The 24,585-nt window shown below is 37.2% G+C and overlaps 1 protein-coding gene and 1 pseudogene across 1 annotated transcript in view; both read right to left on the reverse strand.

The window, feature by feature from the left end:
• Positions 1-12,615, reverse strand: part of Sytl4 (synaptotagmin like 4) — an 84,022-nt gene extending 71,407 nt beyond the window's left edge. Inside the window, exon 1 of the mRNA XM_023703442.1 lies at positions 12,496-12,615. The gene's annotated coding sequence lies outside the window, so the exon portion shown is untranslated. The remainder of the gene's footprint in view (positions 1-12,495) is intronic.
• Positions 12,616-14,145: 1,530 nt separating this feature from the next.
• Positions 14,146-14,412, reverse strand: LOC101579389 (annotated as a pseudogene).
• Positions 14,413-24,585: the final 10,173 nt, after the last annotated feature.

Raw genomic sequence — 24,585 nt, forward strand, 5'->3', positions numbered from 1 at the left:
CAGTCAGTCAGAGACAGACAGACAGGGTGAGATAGAGAGACAGAAAGAGATACAGAGATAGAGAGAAAGAGAGACAGAGCGAAAGACAGACAGACAGACACAGATTTTTGAAGTAGCCTTACAATGGCTGGCTGCATCCAGATGTGGATGACTGTAAATCCAGCCCAAAGCCAAAGTCCTAGTGCTCAGTGCAGAGTTCCATGTCACACTCTGTCAGGAAGCCAAAGGGTCATCACTGTAAGGCTGAAGAGTGTGCTCTAGCATCCCGCAGATGGACATCTAAAGGTACTGGCAAAGACAAGAGCTCCTCTGAAGAAACAGAAGCAAGACTTCCTTCTTTCCTTCTTCATTTCATCCAGGCTATAAACCTACTGGTTGGTGCCATCCCACGCGCATCAAGGATGGGTTTTCCCCCCACATTAAGTCCATCATCCAGACACATTCACAACTGTGCTAAACTAATTCAAGTTGAACCTCAGTTAACTATCACACCATCCATGGAGCACAAGTCTCATACATCCCATGGCTTGCCCTTCACTGTTCTGTTGACAAAAGACTGATATTTGCTAAGTTTCATTTTAATACATTCATGATGGGCTATAATTTGTATGCCTCGGTACTAGGTGAATCTAAAGCACTGGTGGTATATGCCTCACTGTCCCATTAGGCAGCATGATACAGTCCCAATGGGTAGTACAAGCTCCCCCGTGGGACAAGTATGCATGTGCCACTGGCAGTTTAAGCCAGGAGGAACGTGTTAATTTCCCTTAAAAATGAGACAGTTACAACTAGCTTTCAATTTTGCAAGATTTAAATTAAGGTTTGCACAAAAGCTTTGGCTCCTAACAATCCTTTTCAAAGCAAGTTCTGTAACAGTGGGATTTGTAGCTAGCTGGGGTGGTGCATATCTGAAATCTCAGCATCCTGAAAGGCTGAGACAGGAGAGTTTTAAATGAGAGCCCAGCCTGGACAATTTAGCAACGTAACAAAACCCTGTCTCATAATTTTAAAAGAAAAACTTTAAAAGACTGGGGATGTAGTACAAACGGCCTAGTACATTCAATTCCTAGTATTGCAAAAGGTAAGGTTTCCATTTGTATGAAAATTTTTTTTAGTTTTAGCTCCTTTAAAATATGCACCACCTGATCAAAATGAAGATGATGGTGATGACAATGTTGGCGATGACAGTGGTGACAACAGTACTCTGGACAATCACACTATGAGGCAGGTACTTTAATTACATCTATTTGATAAGATTGAAAAAACAACTTTTCCAAGGTTACACACCCTATAAGAACAGTTTAGTTTTTGGACTCAGTCAGGCTGGCTCCAAAATCTAAGCTCTTAGCCATGGTACAATATAGTGTAGGGTCTTCATGGTCTGGCATTATTGCTCTAAGCAATAAATTTGGGAAAAGGAACACTTTATTCTTGACAACTTGCACTAGGTTTTTATTAAAGTCCTCATCTACTATATTAGTAGAGCAACGCTTAAGAAGGTCTCAATCCAGCTTACTTTATCAGACTGGTCACTTCTCTACAAACTGGAAAGGCCCCATTATTCCCACCAAGGACATGTGTTCTAAAGGATGATAAGAGTGTAATGGTTGGTAGGTCAAGTCACTAAAATATAGGATCTTGTTATCGCTTAGTAACATAAGTTAAGAAAATTTCCTCCACATGTAAAATGCTTGTTTTCTTTTCAATACCATCAAATATTGTTCATAAGTAGTTTAAAAGAAATTTCCATATATACAAAACTATAGCTTTTTCCATTACTATGTCTTTTTTCTCATCTCAGATTTTCCTTCCCATTGAACAATTTCTTTCCTTTTTACAGTATGTGTTGTACCATTTAGACTTTCAATACTCTTGCAACTTCTCATGCTAGCGAGATAGTCTGTTGTTTGCATATGTGGGTTTGATTTACTTCACTTAACAATATAGTTTCTGGCTGCATCCATTTATCTACAAAAGCCTTAAATTTATCTTTTTAAATATCTGAATAATACTCCATTCTGTAAAAATGTCATATTCTTTATCCATTCCTCAGTTGATGGGCATTAGGGTTGTTTCCAAAATTTAGCTATGACAAATTGTGCTGCTATAAACAGTGGAGCATATATATTGCTGTGCTATGATGATTTCAGTTCTTTCGGAAAAATACTAGGAGAGGAATAGCTGGCTTGAAGGGACCTCCAATCCTAGCTCCTTGAGGATTCTCCATACTGATTTCCATATGGTTGTACCAGTCTGCACTCTCATCAACAGTGGAAAAGTGTTCCTTTTCCCCTAGCCACTTCAGCACTTGTTATGTTTGGTATATATGTAGAACAGTTTGGATAAGTGTATTGTTTATTTCTGCTGGTTATTTGAAAGGAGCACTTAGTGCTTAAATTTTTCTTTTTCTCTGATTTTTTTTTCCTCTTTTAAATTTCTTATAACCTCTTTGTTATTTTTTAAATGAATCTTACATGTTTATATGTGGTAATGTGGACAGCTAATCTGATTATCATGTAATATAGCAACCATTGTAGAATTCCTGTAACTTTGTTTAGTGAAATATTGTATCATTTATAATGCTGTTTTATTCTTTATGTCTTTATTTTGTGTTCTTTAAAAATAAAATGATAAAAAATGTAAAAAAAAAAGTCTAATAGGCAGACTGAATTAAAGTTTCCTAATTTCAAAAAAATAAAATAAGAATAAAAGAAATTTCCATTTCAAGTAATGTACTTTTCTAAAGTAAGTACTAAAAGGAACCTGAATATCTCAATGTACACATTTCTCCTAAAGAGTGGTTATTTTTGACATATGGAAATATTTTACTCTCATCATTTTGCACTTCATTCTCCCACTCCTCAACAGCTCCACTCATCTTAAAACTGCCAAAAAAAAAAAAAAAAACAAACCCTGCCAACCACTCTAGAAAGTAAATCTCCACAAATGTGGTCCACAGAAGTATCCAAATCATAAAAAATAAGACCATAAGGCCAAGCATCCCACTTGGCAACAGTGGAAATACATTGTAAGAGAAACCTCATGTAACTGCCTGCCTTTCAAAACCTACACTGGAAAGCTGCTCTCACATGAGCCAGGCAGACCTCATAAGAGCCCCTATAATATTACTAGCTGAAGAATGGCCAGTTAACCCTCTTCTTTACCAAAGTCCCTTTCCTTTGGAGCCCAAGAGTTTTAAACGATCTAAAACTCTTCAACTAAAAAAAATAGAAGCATAGTTCAGTGGTGGAGCCCTTGCCTATCATGTAACAAGGTTTTATGCTCAATCACTAGGCCTGAAAAAAAGAACCATATAAAATCCAGGTCATTTATATGCATAAAACATTTTTAAAGGGCCAAGACATTGTTATTTGTCAATGAATTTCATCATCATATTATTTTTCCTTAGCCAGCAAGCTCTCATGAAGCAGCATATCTGCAGGGAAGACACTTTTTCTGCAGGAGTTACAAGTGGTAGAAATGTTTAAATTTGAGCTCTAGCTAGTGTCCACTTGCCTCTTGCAGGCCATGTGAACTAAAAATCACCCACACAGTACCCTTAAAGGGGAAATCCTGATGCTTTGTGACTAATCTAGCCCATGTTCACACATAACTGTGATTTCATTCATTTGGTTTCTTTTTAATTTTAGGGATGCTGCGACTCAGCTACAGAAAACTTCAACACAATCCACTAACCTGTACTTGAACTTAAATTGAGTGATATATATATATATATATATATATATATAGCAGATATTTAAAAAAATTATTATCATCTGTTTGTAGTACACATGTACAAAGTGTTAAGACCCATAAACCATTAAACGAATAGTAATTTCTAACAAGTAAAATACTAATGAACATATATGTGAGCATATGTGCATAAAGTTAAGTATAAAATAGAGACTAATATAAAATAAGTATAACCTATTAACTTACTGCAAGCCCTCTTTCCCTCGTGAACTGCTTAACAATAATTACATTACAAAATGAATCAAATTTGTCATGCAAGATAAGTACGTGCATTATCAACATCTGGTCTATAGCTAGAAGCAATGTTCTAATATTTAAAAATAAAGTATGAAAATTAAAACTATTAAAATGCTTAATTAGATTTGTACATGTTTAGCTTCAATAATGATCTAGTATATAAAAGCATTTTAAAAAGTTCTAAAGAGAAAGCCTTGAATTTCCTGAATTCAGTAAGTAGAACACCAGTAAAGCACCTAAAATATCTAGACACAATTTCCCAACCATATACATGTAAATATTTCATCTTGGTTTTATTATTATTATTATTATTATTATTAGTTATGAATAGAAATGTACTCACAGGAATTGGTACATTAATGAGGATTTCCTTTTATTTTATAAAAAGAAATGAATATGTCAAAATTTTTAGAAATCGTTCTAACTAGATTGTTAATATGTGAGAAGGGAATTTTGGGGTTTCCTTTTTGAAATTCTCTTTATCTCTATACCTTAAGTTCCTAGAGTATTGTCTGGCCCATAATGTGCACAAGAAATATTTGTTAAGGAGCTTGCATCAAGAGTACTATGCATCATTTAGCCACATCCAACATCTTATTATCCAGGACTTCTCCACCTTTAATCCCATTTCTCTATTACTATAAACCCCTATCCTTTTCACCTGTTCATTTAGTGACCTCCCCTAGCTCTATACCTATTCTCAGACCTCAGGGGTATAGCAGTCTTCCACAGACTACTATAATTTTACTCTGCTGTTTCTCAAGTGGATGGATGGATGGATGGATACACTGTAGGATTCTGGCATATTGTAGGCCTTCAGCAAATCAATCCATCCTTTCTGATAAGCTGCTAGCAACAGCTTAAAGACATTGACACTATAGCTAAGTTTGATGCTTGAATTGATAGAACTACACAAAAAGCAGTAGCACTTCCATGTATTTCTCATCTCTTAAAAATTACTCAAGACTAAGGTAAGTTTTTATATTAAATTGTTCTTTTTTCTTTTTTAAAGGGACTACAAATTAGAATTAAAATAGAAAAAAAACCACGAGTGATACAGAATTTCACTTAACAAAGTAATATGAATTTCACAGTGTATGTTCAAATACAGTGTTGTCTTCCAACCAGTTATTTATATTACCAGATATATGCATGTAAAATTGGAAGAAAAAACAGAAGTGTATAAGAAATTAAGAAGAGGAAAAGCACAAACAATTTAATAACGATGAAACAAATTATTATCTGCTCCTTTCCATAGACCAGCAGAAATACACAGTATAGTTGTCCAAACCATCCTGCTTACATACATAGATAAATCTCTTTCTCCCACTCCCTCTCCTGTTCTCCTCAACTCAATAACTCTTTCCTTTTGAATAAGTTCATTCCCTTTTCCCAGTATCTATTGTACCCTTCAGATTCCATTTTTTCTTTCAGGTTCTCACACTAAGGAAACAATACGATGTTTGCACATGTGGGTCTAATTTATTTCATTTAATAATATGTTCTCTAGTTGTATCCATTTATTGACAAAAGACTCAACTTGATCCTGTTTTACTGCTGAATAATTTTTACAAAATGAAGTATTATTCAAAGATTAAAGTAAACTTAGCTAGCTACCTGTAAGATAGTCACAGTAGGCCATCATTTCAACTACTCTTTTGCCAGCACCATCCAATCTCCTGCCTTCTCATATTTCTGTTACAGCCACCCAGACAAATTACTTAAACTAGATTGTCTACACTTGGATTCTAAACCTGGGTGAACTGAGTGTTGCCAAAGATAAAGCGTACAGGGTTATGTAACTTGAGATGGAGACAAATTAAAGTTGTCCGAGGGCTGGTGAGATGGCTCAGTGGTCTAAAACACCTACTTAAAACAAGCTTAGCAAAGCAAAGGGACCTCGGTTCAATCCCCCAGCACCACATGCCAGCCAGGGCCGCCCCCTCGTGGGCTGAGCTGGCCACACACACACACACACACACACACAAATAAATAAAAATTAAAAAAAATAATAAATAAAAATAAAGTTGTCCAAGTTGTCCAAGCCTCGTTTTATTTTTCTAGCTTTATGGTGGCATAATTGTCAGAAATTTGTAGATTTATAGTGTACAACATGTTTTGGCATACATACGCATGATATCAATGATGTGACCCTATACAGTTTCTATTCCTCTCAAATGCCATTTCTGCCCTTCATCTCTTTCAAAATCTTGCCTCTCCACTTCCTTTCTTCACAGCTTTATCAGTCCCAATTTCTTTCCCTGTTGTCTTAATGGTAGAGCTACTTCCCTTTCTGTAAGGTTTTGTCCTTTCATACTTCCCCTCCAGGTTTCTTGGGGACCTTGTATCATCAATTTCCATGTTACCTACATATAAGTTCACCACTCTCCTCTATTTAAAGCAAAACAAAATTAAATGTATTTCCTTGTCCTATATATCTTACTCTCTTTTCTCTCATATGCAAGTTATTTCAACTTGTGTACCATATTCCCTATCAGTTTTCACTCCACACCCTACTATGACCTGTAGTCTCCACCTGCTGAACTGAATCATCACTGACCTCTTAATTACAAAATCCAATGAACATGTTTTCTTTTGTTTTGTTTTGGTTAGTTTGGTTTGCTTTTTCCTGGTATCAAGGATTAAACAGGACTCTGCACTTGCCAGGCAGGCACTTATTCTACTAAGCTATCTCACTGGTCCAATGTGTTTTTTAGGTGTCTTACTGTGTATTTTACCTGATTACAAGAGGGTTACACAACATAAACAATTATAATGTGACTAATTATAGACAAAAAACAACTTGCATATATAACAGGCAGTTAGTAAACAGCTCCAATAAACATAACTTTCATACAAATAAATTAAATATGTAACCCCAAAGAAAAATGTGCAAAGGACATGATAGAGTAGGCCTCAGGCAAAGAAGTTCATCTTCACTAATAGTGATCAGAAAAATGCCAAGTCCTTTCATAACCAGTTAGATACTATTTTTCACCAATTAACTGATAACATTATGAATGCTCCAGGCTAGGGGTGTAACACGGTGGTAGAATGGTTGCGTAGAATGGTTGCATAGAATGTTTGAGACGGTATCACTTTTGCCTTGCCTGTTCAAGTTTTTAAAGTATTTTAATGTATTTTTTATTTTTAATATGTATCTTTTTTATTTTGAAAGAGAATACAAAAATAGTAATAAAAACATTAGGAAAAATACTGAATTTCATTAAGCAAAATGATAGGAATTTAACAATGGTTATTATATTGCATAATGTTGCCTTCAAATTAGTTGTTGAGATTACCTGATATAAGCCTATAAGACTGGTCAAAAAATAAAAAAAAATTAAAAAGGAGAGAGCAAAAAACTAAGCACTAATTTTTCTTTTCAATAGACCAGCAGAAATCAGCAGTACAATTATCCAAGCTATCCTGGGGCCAGGAAGATAGCTCAGTAGAATAAGTGCTTGCTTGGCAAGCACAGGGTCCTAAATTCAATCCCCAGTTACACACACACACACACACACACACACACACACACACGGCCATACTATGTATATACACATATATTTCTTTTTCCTTTTCTTATTTCTTTTCTCCTTTCCATCATCCCAGTTGTTCCTTCCTTTTGAACAGTTTCTTTCCCTTTCACAGTATCCATTGTACCTTTCAGATCCTATTTACCCTTTCAGGTTCTTATACCAGGGAGAAAATACTATGCTGTCACACAGGGATCTGATTTATTTCACTTATGAGTACGTTCTTTAGATGCATCCATTTACCTATAAAATACTTAAATTTATCTTTGTTTATAGCTGAATAATACTGCATTATGTAAAAATACCACATGTTTTTCATCCATTCCTTAGTTGATGGACATTTGGGTGGTTTCCGTGATTTATCTATGACAAATTGTGCTGCTATAAACAGGGATGCACATGTATTGCGGTGGTATGATGTTTTCAGTTCTTCTGGAAAAATACCTAGGAGGGGGATAGTTGGGTTGAATGAGACCTCCAATCCTAGCTTTTTAAAAGAAATCTCCACACTTATTTCCACAAGTTTCAATTGACAAATGAAGTATTTATGTTTATGGGATAAAATGTGAAGGTTTTACTTGGGTACCAGGAATCAAACTTGGGACCTTGAGCATGCCAGGCAAGTAGTGTGCCACAGAGCTATATCTCTGGCCCTGAAGTTTTTTATCTATGCATACACTGTAGATATATTCAGTCTAGTTATTTAACATATCCTCACCATACCAAATTATTATTTTGTGGTGAATAATGTTACAAATCTATTTTCCTACCAGTATATATATTTAAGTATGGTCCATACTGCAGAAGTAAGTTTTGGAGATCTTTTGCACTGGAGTCTATCTGAGATGCTATGATTTGATCAACATCTTCTTGGTCCATAAATTCTAATAGAAAAATATCCTATAGTTTAGATATAGACATATTGATATAGATATAGAAGATGGTCATCACAATATTGTGCTGGCTTACACTAGGGCAGAAGAGATAAAGGCATGTGAAAGAATATATGATATAGTTTGAGGATCAGGTGGACAGCACTTTCTCATGAACTGAATGTGGGGGAGCAGTGTAAGAAAAGAAAAAAGCAAGTGTGACCCCAAGGTTTTCATTTGAGAAACTAAATGAATAATGATGTCGTTTTTCTGAGACAGGGGATGCTAAAGATATGAGGAATCAGGAGTGCTATTTGAGCCATGCTATGTTGAGGCATCCATTTGATAGACTAATAGAGATGTTAATAGGTCAGTGAATATAGAAAGCTACAGTTTAGAAAACAAACCTAGGTCAGAGGCATAAATCTGGGACCAATAGCTCAGCAGATTAAAGTGCCTGCAAGCAGGCACAGCAGCCTGGGGTTTGATCCTCTGGCCTGCCGTGCTGGCCCCGCACTCGGGGCGTGCTGAAACGGCAATTGAGATTGGGCATGGTGACGTGCCCCTGTAATCCCAGCTCTTGGGAGGCTGTAAACAGGAGACCAAGCTATTGCCCTTCTAGATATCTTCGCAAAACTGTTAATGGACAGTATACCACAGTGATATACATGCCCAAGTTTATAGCAGTACAATTTATAATAGCTAAATCACGGAGCCTATATATCCATCAACAGAGAAATAGGTAAAATGTATTTACACACATTGGACAGTACTACTCTGACATAAAGAGGGACAAACTTGAGCCATTTGTAGGAAAACAGATGTACCTCAAGACCATGTTAAGTGAAGTAACTCATATATACAAGCTTAAATATCATATGATATATAGAGAGATATATGAGAGGGAAAAAAAGTACTGCAAATCAGCATGGACAATATCATCTAAAGTATTCCTTGACTTAGTACAACTGTCTTACATGCTTATATGTTCTTTGGTGGATTAGTGTGGCTTTCAGTGTATATATATTTTAGTTTAACTTTATAAGATCTTATAAATAAATTAACCTGATGCTAGAAAAATATGAGGGGTAGAGGGCAGGAGAAAATAAAATAATTAATATATGTTATGTACATGTACCAATTCCCTACAGTGAATATAACCATTATGTACTATAAGTATGCACTAATAAAACTGAGAAAATTAATTAAAAATTTTTGAAATAAATGTAATCAAAGTTTACACAAGTAACACTCAACTGTGGCTGCTCCATAAAGTTTATAATCCAGTAACTACAGTACATCTAAAAAGCTACAGGTGACTGCATATCAAAAGCCTCATTTATAGTACCTTATATTATTCTGAGTTGCTCACTTCCCTGTTGCAAGGCAACTTTCTCCGCCTCTTACTAACTTTGACAAATACCTAAAATGTTTCTGAATATCTGACAATATACACTCCTCTTCCTGCAGTAGCACCCCTTCCTATCACCAAAAAGCATAGCATTTTAACATTTCTACTTCTAAACTTTAGAAATTTCTATCCAAAACCTGTACATTAAAAAGAAGAGGAAACATTTCCAACCACATTAAAGCTGTCATCAAGAATGCAGTCTCAGAGCAAAACCGGCAAAAGGAAAACAGAGAGAACGGGGCCTGAGGCAACTTTGAACATGTAGAGTGACATCTACACACTTTGCTGAAGTCCAGGAGTGTCAAAAGAGTGTGCCAGTTCCTATTTTTAGAAGTTCTGGGGTCTACCAGAAAATACAACAGACAACAATCCATGTTCACACGAACTTTACCTTCTAGGGGGAAGAGACACAAATTAGAAAACTGAAACAAGGTAGGGAAGGAAAATAAAAAATGTTGATGAAAAAATATAAAGAAATGTCGCAAATTTAAGGAGGGTAGACAAGGAGCGTCCCATTACAAAGGTAACATTTAAGTACAAATTCCTGATTGTGGGTGTTCAAATGTCTATGGATGGTGACTTCTGTACTTTAATTCCAACATCACTATACCCCAATCTTTTGTGGGTTTTTTGTTTTTTTTTTTTATTTTATTTTTTTCAAAGTTTTATTGATAAACAGATAGCAATGAGACAGTTTCAAATCAAATCGAAAGTACAGTTTCAACAAATAACACACTGCATATATTCTTCTTAGTGGTTAATTGCTGTACAAGATGAGGACTTGTGATCCTATTTACAAACACCATTAGAACAAATCATTCTATTCATTAAGAGAATGCAACTATATATCTATCCTAACCACTTTGAATACACAGATACAAAATGGACATTCATCGGTATACCCCATTTTTTCTAAGTTCTGTTATTGAATATTATAGGTGTGTAAACTCAGCAAAATATTCCAAAAGAGTACCCCAATCTTTGAAAGCACAGTATTTCCAGTTCCTAGCACAAGTATTTGTTAGTCTCTTGTATTTAAGAGAAGGGGAGCTTCGAGAGCCAGACCAGGCCCTTACAGAGGTGACAACCTAGGCAGCAAGACAACTGAGAGTTAAGGCCTTTATTAAGTTGTAAAAATTAAAAAGTGTTTTAAAACAGTATATCCAACTTTTTCTTTCTATTTTCCTAAGAGGAATTAAGGAAGTGGGGTGGGGGGAAAAAAGAAGAATCAATATATATTATGTAGAGGTATAAATTACCTATGATAAATGTGACATATATATGTATATATATAATGAACCAATAAAATTAACAAAAATCAACTTTAAAAATACACAGTGTGACTAGTAGCTGCGCTTGGAAATGGAAATGTGTGCTCATAAGGTAATTCCCAAAGGAAGTGACTTTAGAGTCAAATCTTGAGCAATGAACAGGAATTAATGGTGGGGTAGGGAGTAATGGTGGCAATTTAGCTTTTCAGGAAAAAAAAGAAGAGTTTGAGCAAAGTCTCAAAGTCAGGGATTTATTATGAGCAGTGGAGGGGGGAGCTGAAAGAGTAAAGAAGTCAGTTAAAAATAGGAGGTCCTGGGGCCGGGGAGATGGCTCAGTAGGATAAGAGCTTGACTGGCAAATGCAAGGATCTGAGTTCAATCCCCGGTTCCGCAAAAAATAAATAAATAAATAAAAAATAAAATATAGGAGGTCCAGAATGTACTGAAGACTAATTTCTGCCACAAATGTACTGGCTCTAGGGTCAACCCTGCTAAAAGTAGTATTTGGCAATGTTAGGTCCATTGATTCTGAAGAAACAGAGTACTTGGGAAAACAAAAACAAAAACAAAAAATCAGTTGCTTATTTAGAAACAGATTATTCTTTCAAGCCACCAGAATTCTACCCCAATTATTTCATCACCAGAAACCCCATCTCAACCAACGTTATACACTGGAGAAATACCTTTCTATACCTTTACAAATAATCACAGGAAACAGAAGCATTCTGAGGCTCTTCTGAGTACCCTCCTCCAGAAGTAAGTTCTCACAGCCCACTTGAAAGGAGGCGAGAAGTTTAGCACTGGAGCTCACAGCTGGAGCACACAGCTGGGTTTCCAGTCATAAGCTGAAGAAGTGCCCAAAGAGGCTGAACTCAGGGCCAACCAGCCTGCAACTCTGTGGCATATGGCCAGGAAAACGACACCTTGATAGCCGGGCACTGGGAGAAGAACCCACAAAAAGGTGACTGGACTTCTTGCAGGGCGGTAGTTCGTGCTAGGAGCTCTGCCCCACCCTTGGCCCCAGCACCAGCTCTCTTAAGGGTCCCTAATTTGTGAGAAAATTCGGGGCACTTGGCTCCTGGGATGACCGGCAGGAAGCAGCCCACAAAGGGACATGATCCACGTTGGCTACGGGTGGGAGAGGGAACCAACCAGAAGAAGCCCAAAAGTGGTAAAGAGGGACTGCCCCAAACGGACTGTAGCAAAAGTGTTGAGGGTGCGGTCAAGAGAAGCGGACCAGTCAGAGAAGACAGGTGGTCAGCAAGAGAGAAGGAAAAACAGGAAGAGCAAAGAGTGGTAGAGAAGGACGCGGGTCCCAGATTTGCTGGTAGGAGTGTTTCTGCAGCAAAAAGCGCTGGGAGCTCAAAAAAGAGTAGCAAAGCGAGAGCCAGGGAATGGGCACTGTACAGACCTACCTGTCACTTGCAACAGGTTCCTTGAGAGGACTAGACCTCCCAGAGCCGGATTCGAGGGTGGGTCTCCAGCTCTGGAAGACCGCAACTGCGCTCCCAAGCCGGCCCTTCTCACTCTCTTGGGAGGCGGAAAAGCTGCAACTTTCCCTGGAACTGGGAGGAGCCTGGCGCTTAAAGAGACCGCACAGCCCTAGAGTTCTGGGAGCCAGTCTTTAGGCACTGGAGGAATGTCCTCTGGGTTAGAAAAGAAACTTAGAAACTAGAGATAGGGGGTGTAAGACTAAATTTATCTCCCACCTTTACTTGCATCTGTGGTCTCTGTGCAAATCACCTACCTGTTCAGATGAGCCCAGAGTTGCCCTTAAGAAAAAGCTTTTGAACTATATAATTTGGGAAGATAAAATAAGAACCGTTCTGATTTTTTTACTTTTGGATTTTTATGGCAAAGTGTACCTGTGATAAAAGAAGTTGAGCAAAGGACATAGATTAACTTCACACATTTACACTAAACGACACAACTGCTTCCACTCATTACTAATCAGAGAATAATTAGAACAATAATGAGATTCTTTGGCAAGCAGTTTTGTGAATTTTTTTGGTAATAATATGGAACAATGACACAGTAATCACTAAACAAGTTCTCTCCTAATTGTTAATAAGAGTATGTATTGGTTAAAAGTACTTTTAGGAACCATGTGAGAAATATGTACCAACAGACATTAAAGGTTTGTGTCTATCCAGTAATTACCGACCCCCGTTACTCTGTCTCTCTTCTGCTTTCCATCAGCAATTAAATATGCTCAAATCAAATTTGTCTCTCAAATCTCTGTTACCAACAATTGAACATACACAAGTTTCTACCAACGTAAAAATATATTATTTACCTACACACAAGTTCCCTCTCCAGCTCCTCTTTACAAGCAAATTTGTTGGAGCCAGGGAGATGGCTCAGTAGAATAAGTGCTTGCCTGGCAAATGCAAGGGCCTGAGTTCAATCCGTTTCTGCCAAAAAAAAAAAAAAAATCAAATTTGTTTAAAGTGTATTTTAGGGGTATGTTTGCAGCTTTTATTCCCTTCTCACTCATTTTTCAACTCTCAGAAATTTGGCTTTCTTCTTCTCTGAAACTGCTTAAGATGATACAAAACCAATGAAGTCCATGGCAATAAATGTTGGAACAAATAAATAAAGCATTGACAACCTTTATGTTGCTTGATATTTCCTACATTTAATATTGTCAACTATTTTCTCCTTCTTGAAACTCTTTCTATGGAATCTATGACATCGAAATTGCTTTTCTTTTTACTTATTTCAATCTGTACAAGTTTGTAGTACAGAATAATTACATACATTATAAGGACTTGGTAGCTGTACATAAAATACATTTCTTTTCCATCCCCTTCCCCTGTCTTCTCTCTCACCTCCAACCACTTAATGGTCATTCTGACAAAGATCTATCTCCCTGTTTCCTGTCTTTTCCTTATTTATTTATTTCTTAAATACTTTATAGGGTAAAAATACAGCAAAAATAGTTTTTGTTCAAAGACAAAAATATATACTGCTGTGGTTACGGTTCTAAGGGTGGTTCAGGCGGTCTCTGGCTCCTCTGCAGTGCACTGTAGTGCAGGCTGACTTCAAACACAGCTTCTCCAGCTTCAGTCATTTATCAAAGCTAAAATCATACCATAAAGATACATGAAGAAACAGAGCAAGTGGAAACCAAACTTGATCATGGCTTCTTTCATGTGTGACTTCAGCTGCCCTCGATTGTGTATTTCGGTTGGGTCAGACAATCCCATGTTGCCACTTGGCACCATAATGAGCCGATATATATTCCAAGTGGCAACAGGTAAATTAAGAAGGAAGATGATCCAGTGCAATGAGACAAGCATCAATACGCTGACAATGGAATGACCAATCATTTCTGGAATTGCCCAAGGTGTGTAGAATTGCTGCCAGGCTTGATGGCACAGGCCTGTAATCTCAGCCCTGGGAAGTCTAAGGCAGGAAGATCGCCAAGGGTTCGAAGCCAGCCTTAACCACATAGCAAGCTCCTGTTTGAACATCCCCCACAAAAAAAAAAATGATCTGTTGATCACAGCATAAGATCAAATAAGGTCTAAAAGTCCTCTGGGTCACCCTTTCCTTCCTTTTCTGGGCAAACCGGCTGATGTGGGAACCAACAGCGTGGTGTCCACCCAGGGACACTGGCCAGTATATGTTATGTCCTGTCTTTTCCTTTGGTCTTTTTTTTTATTTTTTTCCTGATTTGATGACAGGGACGACAGGGTCTACAGGGTCTACAGGGCCTCACTACTAGATCGGACTCATAGTGATTCTGCTGTTTTCAGCCTCACAAGTGCTGGGATTACCCACTCGCACCACCATGCCCAGTCTCAATCACCATCTCAGCGTGCTAAGTATGCCAGTATCATGCTGTTTTTGACACTATAGCTTTGCAATATCAGTTGAAATTCGGGACTATGATGCCTTCTGTTTTGTTCTTGTTGCCATATTTTCTTTTGCTATCTTGGGTGTCTTCTGCTTCTGTATGAATTTCAGGATTATTTTCTCTAGTTCTGTGAGGAGTGTTGGTGGTATTTTGATTGAGTTATTATTGAAAGATAATAATGTATTCCTCTCATTACATTGTTCTGCTGCTATTTTCTTGCAACTTAACTTCTCAGTACCTGATATATTTATTCTATTATTCCTTTTAGCATTGTTGGCTTCATTATCTCTTTCTAAAATATACAAGAATTTCTTTGGAGTACTGATTTGATGGTCATGAATTTCTTAAGGTCTTCTTTGTTATGCAAACATTTTATTTCTTCAGTATTTTGAAAGATAGTCTTGCAGGATAAACTAGTTTTGGTTGGAAGTTGTTTTCTTTTAGGTATTGAAACAGTTCACTCCAATCTCTCCTGATCTTTGAGGTTTGTGTAAAGAACTCTATTTAGAGTAATTGCAGGACTTATAAATGAGTTCAATTCTGGGAGAACATTTGTAAATCAGAGTCATTCATAAGTGCAATAAAATTCTTATACACATTTGACACAAATATACAATGTAAAGCATAAAAATGGGAAATCCATGCTTACCTGTGAAAGTTTGCAACTTGAATGTTTGTAAGTCAGGAACATACTATAATTCTAACAGACATCACTTTATAAGTGCTTTGTTGTTTTTTTAAAAGTATTTGGGGGCTGCTGAGATGGCTCAGTGGTCTAAAGCACCTACTTAGAACAAGCTAAGCTAAGCAAAACACAGGGACCACGGTTCCATCCCCCAGCACCACATGCCAGCCAGCCCCGCCCCCTGGTGGGCTGAGCTAGCCACACACACTAAATAAATAAAGATTTGTTAAAAAAAAAAGTATTTGGTATAGGATCTCACTACATTCCTCAGCCTTCTAGTGATCCTCTTATTTTCAGCCTCCTCACCACTGGGACTACAGGCATGTACCACCATGCTTGGTCTCAGTGGCCGACTCAGTGCACCTGGGGCATGTGGTAGTGGGGATCGAACCCTGTTCCCTGAGCTTGCCTAAGCAGGCACTTAGCCTACTGAGCTATCTCACCAGTTCTGCTTTGCTGCTTTTCTAAAACAACTTTTAAGATTTTGTCCTTGTGTTGGACTTTGGGGATTTTGACTATGGTGTGTCATGGAGAAATTCATTTTTGATCATGGGTATCTCAGGGTCTGATTAGATTTGATTAACTGTATCTTAAATTCTTTTGCAATATTTGGAAAAGTTTTCTACTATTTTTTATGCCTTCATACTCTCTTCTTATTTTTAACTAATTCCAGCGAATCTGAGATTAGTCTTCTTCGCATTATTTAAAAACTGTAGGAAGGGGGTGGTGGAGAGAGAATAGCTCAGTGGAATAAGTGCCTGCCTGGCAAGGGCAAGGTCCCGAGTTTGATATCTGGTACCACCAAAAATAAAATAAAATAAAAACAGTTGGATCCATTTTCCTTCTTCTCTTATTATTCTTATAGTATCTGTGAGGATACTGTCACATCAGCTGTGTGTCTTCTAGTTCTGACACACTGTCCTCACATTGGTCATTTCTTTTGCCCATATTTTCTTTTTTTATGTATTTAGGGGGCTAGAGAGATAGCTCAGTAGAATAAGTGCTTGCCTGGCAAGTGCAAGGGCCTGAGTTCAACCCCTGGTTCTGCCAAAACCAAAAATAAATAAATAAATAAATGTACTTAGTACAGGTTCTACAGGGTTTCACTACACAAATAGGACTCATAATGATTCTGTTTTCAGCCTCCCACGAGGTGAGATTACAGGCGTACACCACCATGCCATCTCTGCCCATATTTTCAATAGAATTTTTATCTCCTGGATTTCTGCTTGATAGCTCTACATGGACTGTAATTCTTTTCCACACTGACGATTTATGGTTTGTATCACTTTGCTTAGCTCAACCAGCTTTTCTTTAGTGTCTTCTCTAAGCTTATTGATCATTTTGTCTATTGTGTCCATTATCTGTTTAGTTATATTATCTTTGAGCTAACTCAGTACCATATTGATCTGTTTTATTGTCTCCTATTTTATCATTTTGTATAACCCAGCTGTTTGGCTTTTGATTTCTTCCCCTCAATCCCCCCATGGATCAGTTTTAGGAAATTTGAAAGTTTCTGCAAGCATTTCATTGACTTATTGTTTTTCATTGACTCATATTCTCCTGGTGTGTGTGTGTGTGTGTGTGTGTGATTATACAGGTCAATTATATTTTTTTCATATTTACTTTTTTATTGAGAAATAAATATGAATGAGACAGTTTCACAGCTGATTAATAGGACAGTTTTGATAGTCAATACACTGTACATTGTTATCTTCTTAGTGGTTATCCATACTACAAGAAGCAGAGAGGATATTCTGTCCAAACACTGTTAGTACACCTCTTCTCATTGAGTTAAGCGAAAGTAGTTGTAAATTTATCCTATTTTGTATATATAAATACAAAATGATCTTTCCTTTTTATCTTTTTTTAATTTTTATTTTTTTGTCCTGTCAGAGGTGAATATTCTATTGGCATCTAAATACTATAGGTGTTTGAATTCAACTAAACAATCTAACACTGTCTAGCAGTCTATAATATTAGTGGGTTATCCTCAGAAGTTATTGACTTGAGCCTTTTACAGCTCATTGTATTAATATGGATTTACTTTATATACCTCGCTTTTACACTTTTCTGCTGGATGGTTAAGACCAAGATATAGCAAGACCTATATACCAAGGAATGTAACTTTTGTATCTGATACGGTCAGCCAAGTACTCTCAGGATTTATCCTGTAGCCCTGTACTGCCTTTTTTTTTTTTTTTTTTTTCTGGAACCAGGGATTGAACTCAGACCCTTGTGCTTGCTGGGGAAGCACTTATTCCACTGAGCCATCTCCCCGGCCCCCTGTACCGCCTTTTGTACATCCTTTGGTCAGTGTCTGACATGAGGATCAGTCACGACCATTGCTTGACTATTTTGCTCTCTGTGAAAGCTTGAGAAAATGTTTTTTCTCTCCATGTGACTCTCCCCAGGCTCACTTTAGATCATCAAACACAATCCTCTGTGGCTCCATAATCTTCTTGATCAGAAAATTTGGAGCACAAATGAGTTACACGTTGTTACAGTGCAGGTTCTCCTATGTCCCGAGTCTTCACTGTAGGTCAATTATAGAGAGAAAACTTTATTATTAGTATGAAGATCTCCACTGTAAGCATGCCTTGTAAATTCTTATACATTTATATATCTTACATTCAATCTTTCTCTGGCAAGCACTTCTTTAGTGTCTGCTATTTTTCAGTGTTGTACTCTGGTATTGGCTAACTATAGGCTTGTTCTTTTGTTTCAAGATCTGAGCACCGAGGGCCAGCCAAATAGCTCAGTGGATTAAAGTGCCTGCAAGCAGGTGCAGAGGACAGGTTCGATCCCCAGGCCTGCCGTGCTGGCCCCGCCCCCTGGGGCGTACTGAGATGGCAATTGAGACTGGGCATGGTGGTGCGAGCCTGTAATCCCAGCTTTTGGGAGACTGTAAACAGGCAGATCACTACAAGTCTGATCCAGTAGTGAGACCCTGAACATTCTGTAGACTCTTCCCTAAAATAAAAAAAAAAAGATATGAGCACCCACATAAGTTAGGGGAAGAGAGGGTATAATGACTGGCCCAGCATCCACTTCTGTAGAAGGGGACTATGTTATTTTTGATGACACAAAGACATCCAGATATTGTCATACCGTACAAACCAATTAATACAAACATTTATGCCACCCTGGTAATAGTAGCTAAATCAGCAATAATAATAGGTCAAAGACAAACTGGATGTTGACTTTCCATAAGAAGCAGTAAAAGTTATCACTGAACCACCCTTAACCACAGGAAAGAGATCTGCAGTAAAGTATAGCGACAAAGCAAAACCAAATATTCACATATAGCAAATATCTACTAAATGCAATAATTATGTTGTTAACAATAACTACATTAAGTGTAATAACTAAGCCTCTAACAATACAAAAATTCAATCATCATAGCACGGAGTCAACTAAATACCTAAAGAATAGTAAAGCTTGTTATACTAGTAAAAATGGAGGGAATGAAGAAGTGGAAAATGAAAGAAATAAAATTTGAAAAATAAGGAAAAGGAAGATTAAAATAAGGAAAGGAAATTGAGAAAAATAATCCTATTAAGGAATAATAAAAATTTATATATTTAGATAAAAGTAACAGAAAAGAACAAAGAAGAAAAACGGGGAAAAAAGTAAAATCTCAAACATACAAAAAAGTTCTGTCTTTTTAGTGAGTGGTTCCTTTCCAGGGTCTTCAGTATCAAAATCCACTAGATGTGGGGAAGGGAAACTGAGTCTCAGCTAAGATATATTTTGTATCCACATTCATGGTTTTGTGTGTGAATACTGAATTTATCCCTGTCTTTCTGCTGGGCATAGTCACTCAGTGTTCTGCCCTAGTCCTATGTTCACTGTAGAAGCTTTCAGTTTCTATGTCTCTCTGTGCACCGAAAGGCACAGCTTTATTCACCTAGCTTTAAGTTCTCTGGGTCTATAAGGTGCCTCCCTACTCCAGACACACCTGTGTCTGTATCCCCCAGACTATAGAAACCTTCCATGATGAGGTGTATCCCTGAATTCATTAACAGATGGGGAAAGCATATCCCTGAGCTTTGTGTTGGATATACAGTGTGGGATAAGAAGGTGGGATATACGGTGTGGATATACGGTGTGGGATAAGTAGTCCACTGGACTTAATGCCAGCACTTTTAGACTAGCTCCTTCCACAAGCCCACACACAATCAGCCTGACCTCTCAATGGAAGGGGGAAACACCTCTGTGTGCTTCCTGGCCTAAACTTCTATTTCTAGACCTTGCCTTCTTTTTTATTGTCTCTTTTGGCTGTTTGCCACCATCACTGTGGTAGGGTGACTTCAGGAAATCTGAGATGTAGTTGTTCTGGAGTTTTTCTGAAGTTCATTTTTAAACAAATGGCCCCTTCCCCAAATGGTTCCCAATTAAACACTCTTAAATAAGCCATGTTCTGCACTCTCTTCTCCAACTCTTGCATGCCATATGGAAGGAGTCACTTTCAGAATAAAATCCAAGTGTGTTTTTGCAATTTGCAATAACACTGGGTTTGGGGGATCTAGCACTTCCTGGAAGGTCCACTGAGTCACCATGAATTTGTCAACACACTCTGCGCTAACCTTGTCTTAGGAGAGAAAAGTTTCCCTTCATTTGGAGCCAGGGTTAGCTTTCCATACCACTTCATTATTTTCTCTATACGTGTTCCATTTCTCCAGGCTCTCTATAGTCTCTGATTTTTCTGTTAGCTCCCTACTGATTCCTGGAGATATACTTCCTTTGTTCCTTCACTGAGTTTTTGTTTTCCAGGTGTTTTGATTCCAGGTCCCAAAAGAGGCTGTATTTTGCTGTTGGTCTTTACCATTTTAAATCTCTGATCCATATTTACTCCCTCCTACTTGTTTGCCTGTCCTTCAGTTACTTTTGCAGATTCCTTATCTGCCATCAAACCTGTGACAGGCAGACATTCTCACTATAAGGATAAATATTCTCCTTCTGTAAATGATCTATTTCACTTAGTTTGCTGTAAGGACCATCTATATGGCCACAATTGTAATTCTATAATTCTACCCAGATGGATTATTGAGCTCTTCTTGACATCTCCATTTTATTGTCCTGCAGGCAGCTCAAACAGCACATTAAAAGCTTAACCATCATCTTTCCTCTTAAATTTGCTATTAGTCCACTGTTTTATATTTCAGCAAATGATATCTTGCCACTCAAAGGAGAAATTGTTCACCTAACACATTATCTGGCATAGAGTAAGCCTTAAATAATATTTATATAATGAATGAATGTCTACTAAGAAAAAGATGTATACATAGTATTTTAGTTCAGCTATGTTAATTTCACAACTTAGGTTTATAAAATGCTAGGAAAAAAGGAATGATTCAATGTTAATTATAGTATAATCCTATAATGGAATATTATATAACCAATTAAACTGATATTTATACCTACTTTATAATAACAGGATTTATAATGATACCCTAAGAAAAAGGAGGATACAACATTTAAAATAAAATTACAAGCTAAGCAATTAATGCAAATGGAATATGCATGGAAAAACTATGAAAGAAATATGCAAAAGGTTAATAGTAAATATCTTTAAGTGGCAAAACTAATGGATTTTTAATTTTCCTCCTATTTTTCTATTCTTCAACTTTCATATGAGTATGTATTAAATTAATGATCTAAATTTTTTTGAAAAATCTTTAAAAGGAAAAAAATCATTTTCATCTTAGAGAACAAAATAATAAAACTCCAGGCCCCATTTTCTCCAATCTCAAAAAGCTAGTTTTCTTCAATATGATAGTCTTTCAATACCTTTCCTCTGTTCTGAAGTATGAAAGGAAGTCCTTTTTGCTGTGCATCTTTAACAATTCAGTTCTTGGGAGGAAGGATTCTGCTCGGTCCTAAACTTCAAATGCATTCCACCATCGCCCACTCCCAAAGGAAAACCTGGGTGGGCAGAAGCTTTGCTAATATTCAGCAGCCTATATCACCATTGCAAAAGATAGGGGGACACCGAACAGCTATGGGGACCATTTATTTCCTGCCATTCCCTCAGCACCATCTCTGGAGCTTTGCTGAGTTTCACCCATCCCCACCATCCTCAGAGCCTGCGTGAGGTAGCAATCACTGCGGCAGAAGCCAGACTGAAACCCACATATCAGGAGCTTTGGTGAGCCTATCCTGCCTCTGCCACTGTCAGGAGAGCCTTGCTGACAGGTGCCATGCTCTCTTCCCGTGGATTCTGAGTCTGAGTGAACACTGGGAGATTCAAAAATGTCAAAGCAAAGGAGCAACAGGCAATCTCAGACCTCCATCCAACCCAGAAAAAGTCCAGGAAACAAAGACATGGAAGAACTTGAAAGTCACACACCTGAAGTTTCTGAAATGATGGAAACTGAAGTAAAGAAACAACTGCATTAGGCTATAGAAGAAATCAAATCAGAAATAATCTCTTAGGTTAAAAAAAGAAATGACAATAATCATGAAAGAATTGCTCAGTACATCTAAAGAAGTTTTAAAAAACAGAGGACAATAGAGAAATGATAGAAACACTGAACAGACAATACAGGAACGAATTAGAATGCATGAAACATTCAAACAGATATTCAAGACATTAAGAATTTCATTCAAAGCTGGCTAAACCACATGAATAAAACTGAAAACTGACTTTCAGACCTTAAAGACAGCATTACAGCTAGTGAATGCAAAAGGAAAGATCACTTAAAAAAATAACCAGGGGTTGGGGAGATGGCTCAGTAGAATAAGCACTTCCCTGATAAGCACAGTGGTCTGAGTTTAATCCCTGGTTCTCCCCCCCACAAAAAAAATCCCAGAAAATAACAATACAGCAACTATAAGGTGATGCAAAAAAAAAAGCAATATAAGACTACAAAGTGTCAATGTACAGCAGTAGTCAACACAAATGACATAAAAAGACTATCTGGAGAAGTACACACAAAAAATTTCCCAAGCATAGGAAAATAATTTGACATACAGAAAAGTGAGGTATATAAAACTCCAATTAGCTATAATAAAAATAAACCTACAGCTACAAACATAATACTCAATATCCCAGAAATTCAGCAATAGAATGCAATATTAAAAGCTGTTACAGAAAAGAACCACATCTTGTATAATGGAAAGCCCATCAGAATCACAGCAGATTTCTCAGCATAAACCATCAAGTCAAGAAGAGCTTTGAATGAAATATTTCAGGTCCTGAAAGAAAATAACTTTCAACCCAGATTGTTGTACCCTGCAAAACTACCTTAAAAAAAAAACAAAGAACAACTAAAGAAATTCATGACCACCAAACCAAACCTACCAATAAAACTGACAGATAAACTAGAAAGAGACAAAAACAACCGCAACTTCAAGAACAACAACAGCAAGAAAACACCACACAGAGAAAACAATTAAATAGAGGGGGAAAGTATGCAACCTACAGCAGGATAACCATGAATGCAAATGGGCTGAAGTCACAATCAAAAGAAGCAGACTGGCAAAGTGGATCAAGAAACAAAATGCAACAATATGCTATATACAAGAAGCACATTTAACTCAAAAGGAAATTTATAGACTCAAAGTCAAAGGATACAAAACAATACTGCATTCAACAGCAACCAAGAAAAAAGAAGGGGGATAGTTATTCTGGTTGCTAATAATGTAAACTTGAAAAAAGAATGATTAAGAGATAATAAAAGGTCACTACATACTTAGAGGAAAACTGCAAAAGGAAGAGATAACAGTCATAAATACATATATCCAATGTAGGAGTGTTGTAGGCAGCTGAATTAGATAGACATATTATAGGCAGTTAGACAGGGCCAGGCCCTCAAGGAGACAAGATGGAAGACAAGGTGACTTTGCAACTTGGAAGAGACAGACACTCCCATATGGGCCACACCTGAAGACCAAGACAAAAAGAGGAAGCACAGCTACATACTTCCCTAGGGATGGGCATTAGGGACTGATGTCCTAAATAGTATCAATCAACTTGAAAGAGCCCAAATGAGTCACTAGCCCAACCCCCAACAGTAAGAGACCCTGTCCCATATTCATGCCCACTTGCTACATGACTCGCTTTCCCATTTGATAATGGATTTAATCAATTTTACCTGAGCAATGGTGCTTGTAATCTCATTGGTTGACCATAGTTTTGTCCCACCTCATGCCCAACTAAGCAAGTTCCCATGTCTTCTCCACCACCTTAGACCCGCCTCACCACATGGTTTTCCTCTATAAAAGTCGCTGGAAGAGACAACTTCCTGGGGAACTACCTGCTCGGCCCCCCTCCTGTCCCTCTCTCAGGACAGGAGCTTTCTTTCTCTCAATAAATATATTCTGCTCATAACTTTCATTTGATCCTAAAACTCATTTTTCGGTTTTGGAGAACATGAATTAATGCAGGTCAGGTCCAGAGCCCTATGTCATTTGGAGGTTTCCTATATTGTTTGGAGGTCACCTACCCAAGACCAGTTTTTCTCCCTGTATCAGGAGCACCCAACTACATACGACAAATATTAGCAGACATGAAAAATCAAATTAGTAACAACATAATTGTAATAGGGTGCTTTAACACTCCATTGTCACAAAGAAATAGACTAACTAGGCAAAAAAATCAGCAAAGAAATAACAGAACAAAACCAAATTTAGGAAGATACAGACTTATTAGACCTTTACAGAATGTACCACTCAACAATATGTCAGCTAAATATGGGACAGTCTCCAAAATAGACCATATACTAGCACATAGTACATAATTAAGTAAATGAAAATGAATTAAAATTATATCATGCATATTATCTGACATAGTTCAATGAAACTAGAAATTACTGACAAAAGAAACAACAAAAACTCCATGAACACATGGAAATTAAATAACATCCTCCTGAACAATCAATGGGTCATAGGTGGAATTAAAGAAGAAATTAAACAATATTTAAAATCAAATGAAAATGAAGATACAACTTACTG

This window comes from Octodon degus, unplaced genomic scaffold (assembly GCF_000260255.1).
Source record: "Octodon degus isolate 3935 unplaced genomic scaffold, OctDeg1.0 scaffold00171, whole genome shotgun sequence".
NCBI lineage: Eukaryota > Metazoa > Chordata > Mammalia > Rodentia > Octodontidae > Octodon > Octodon degus.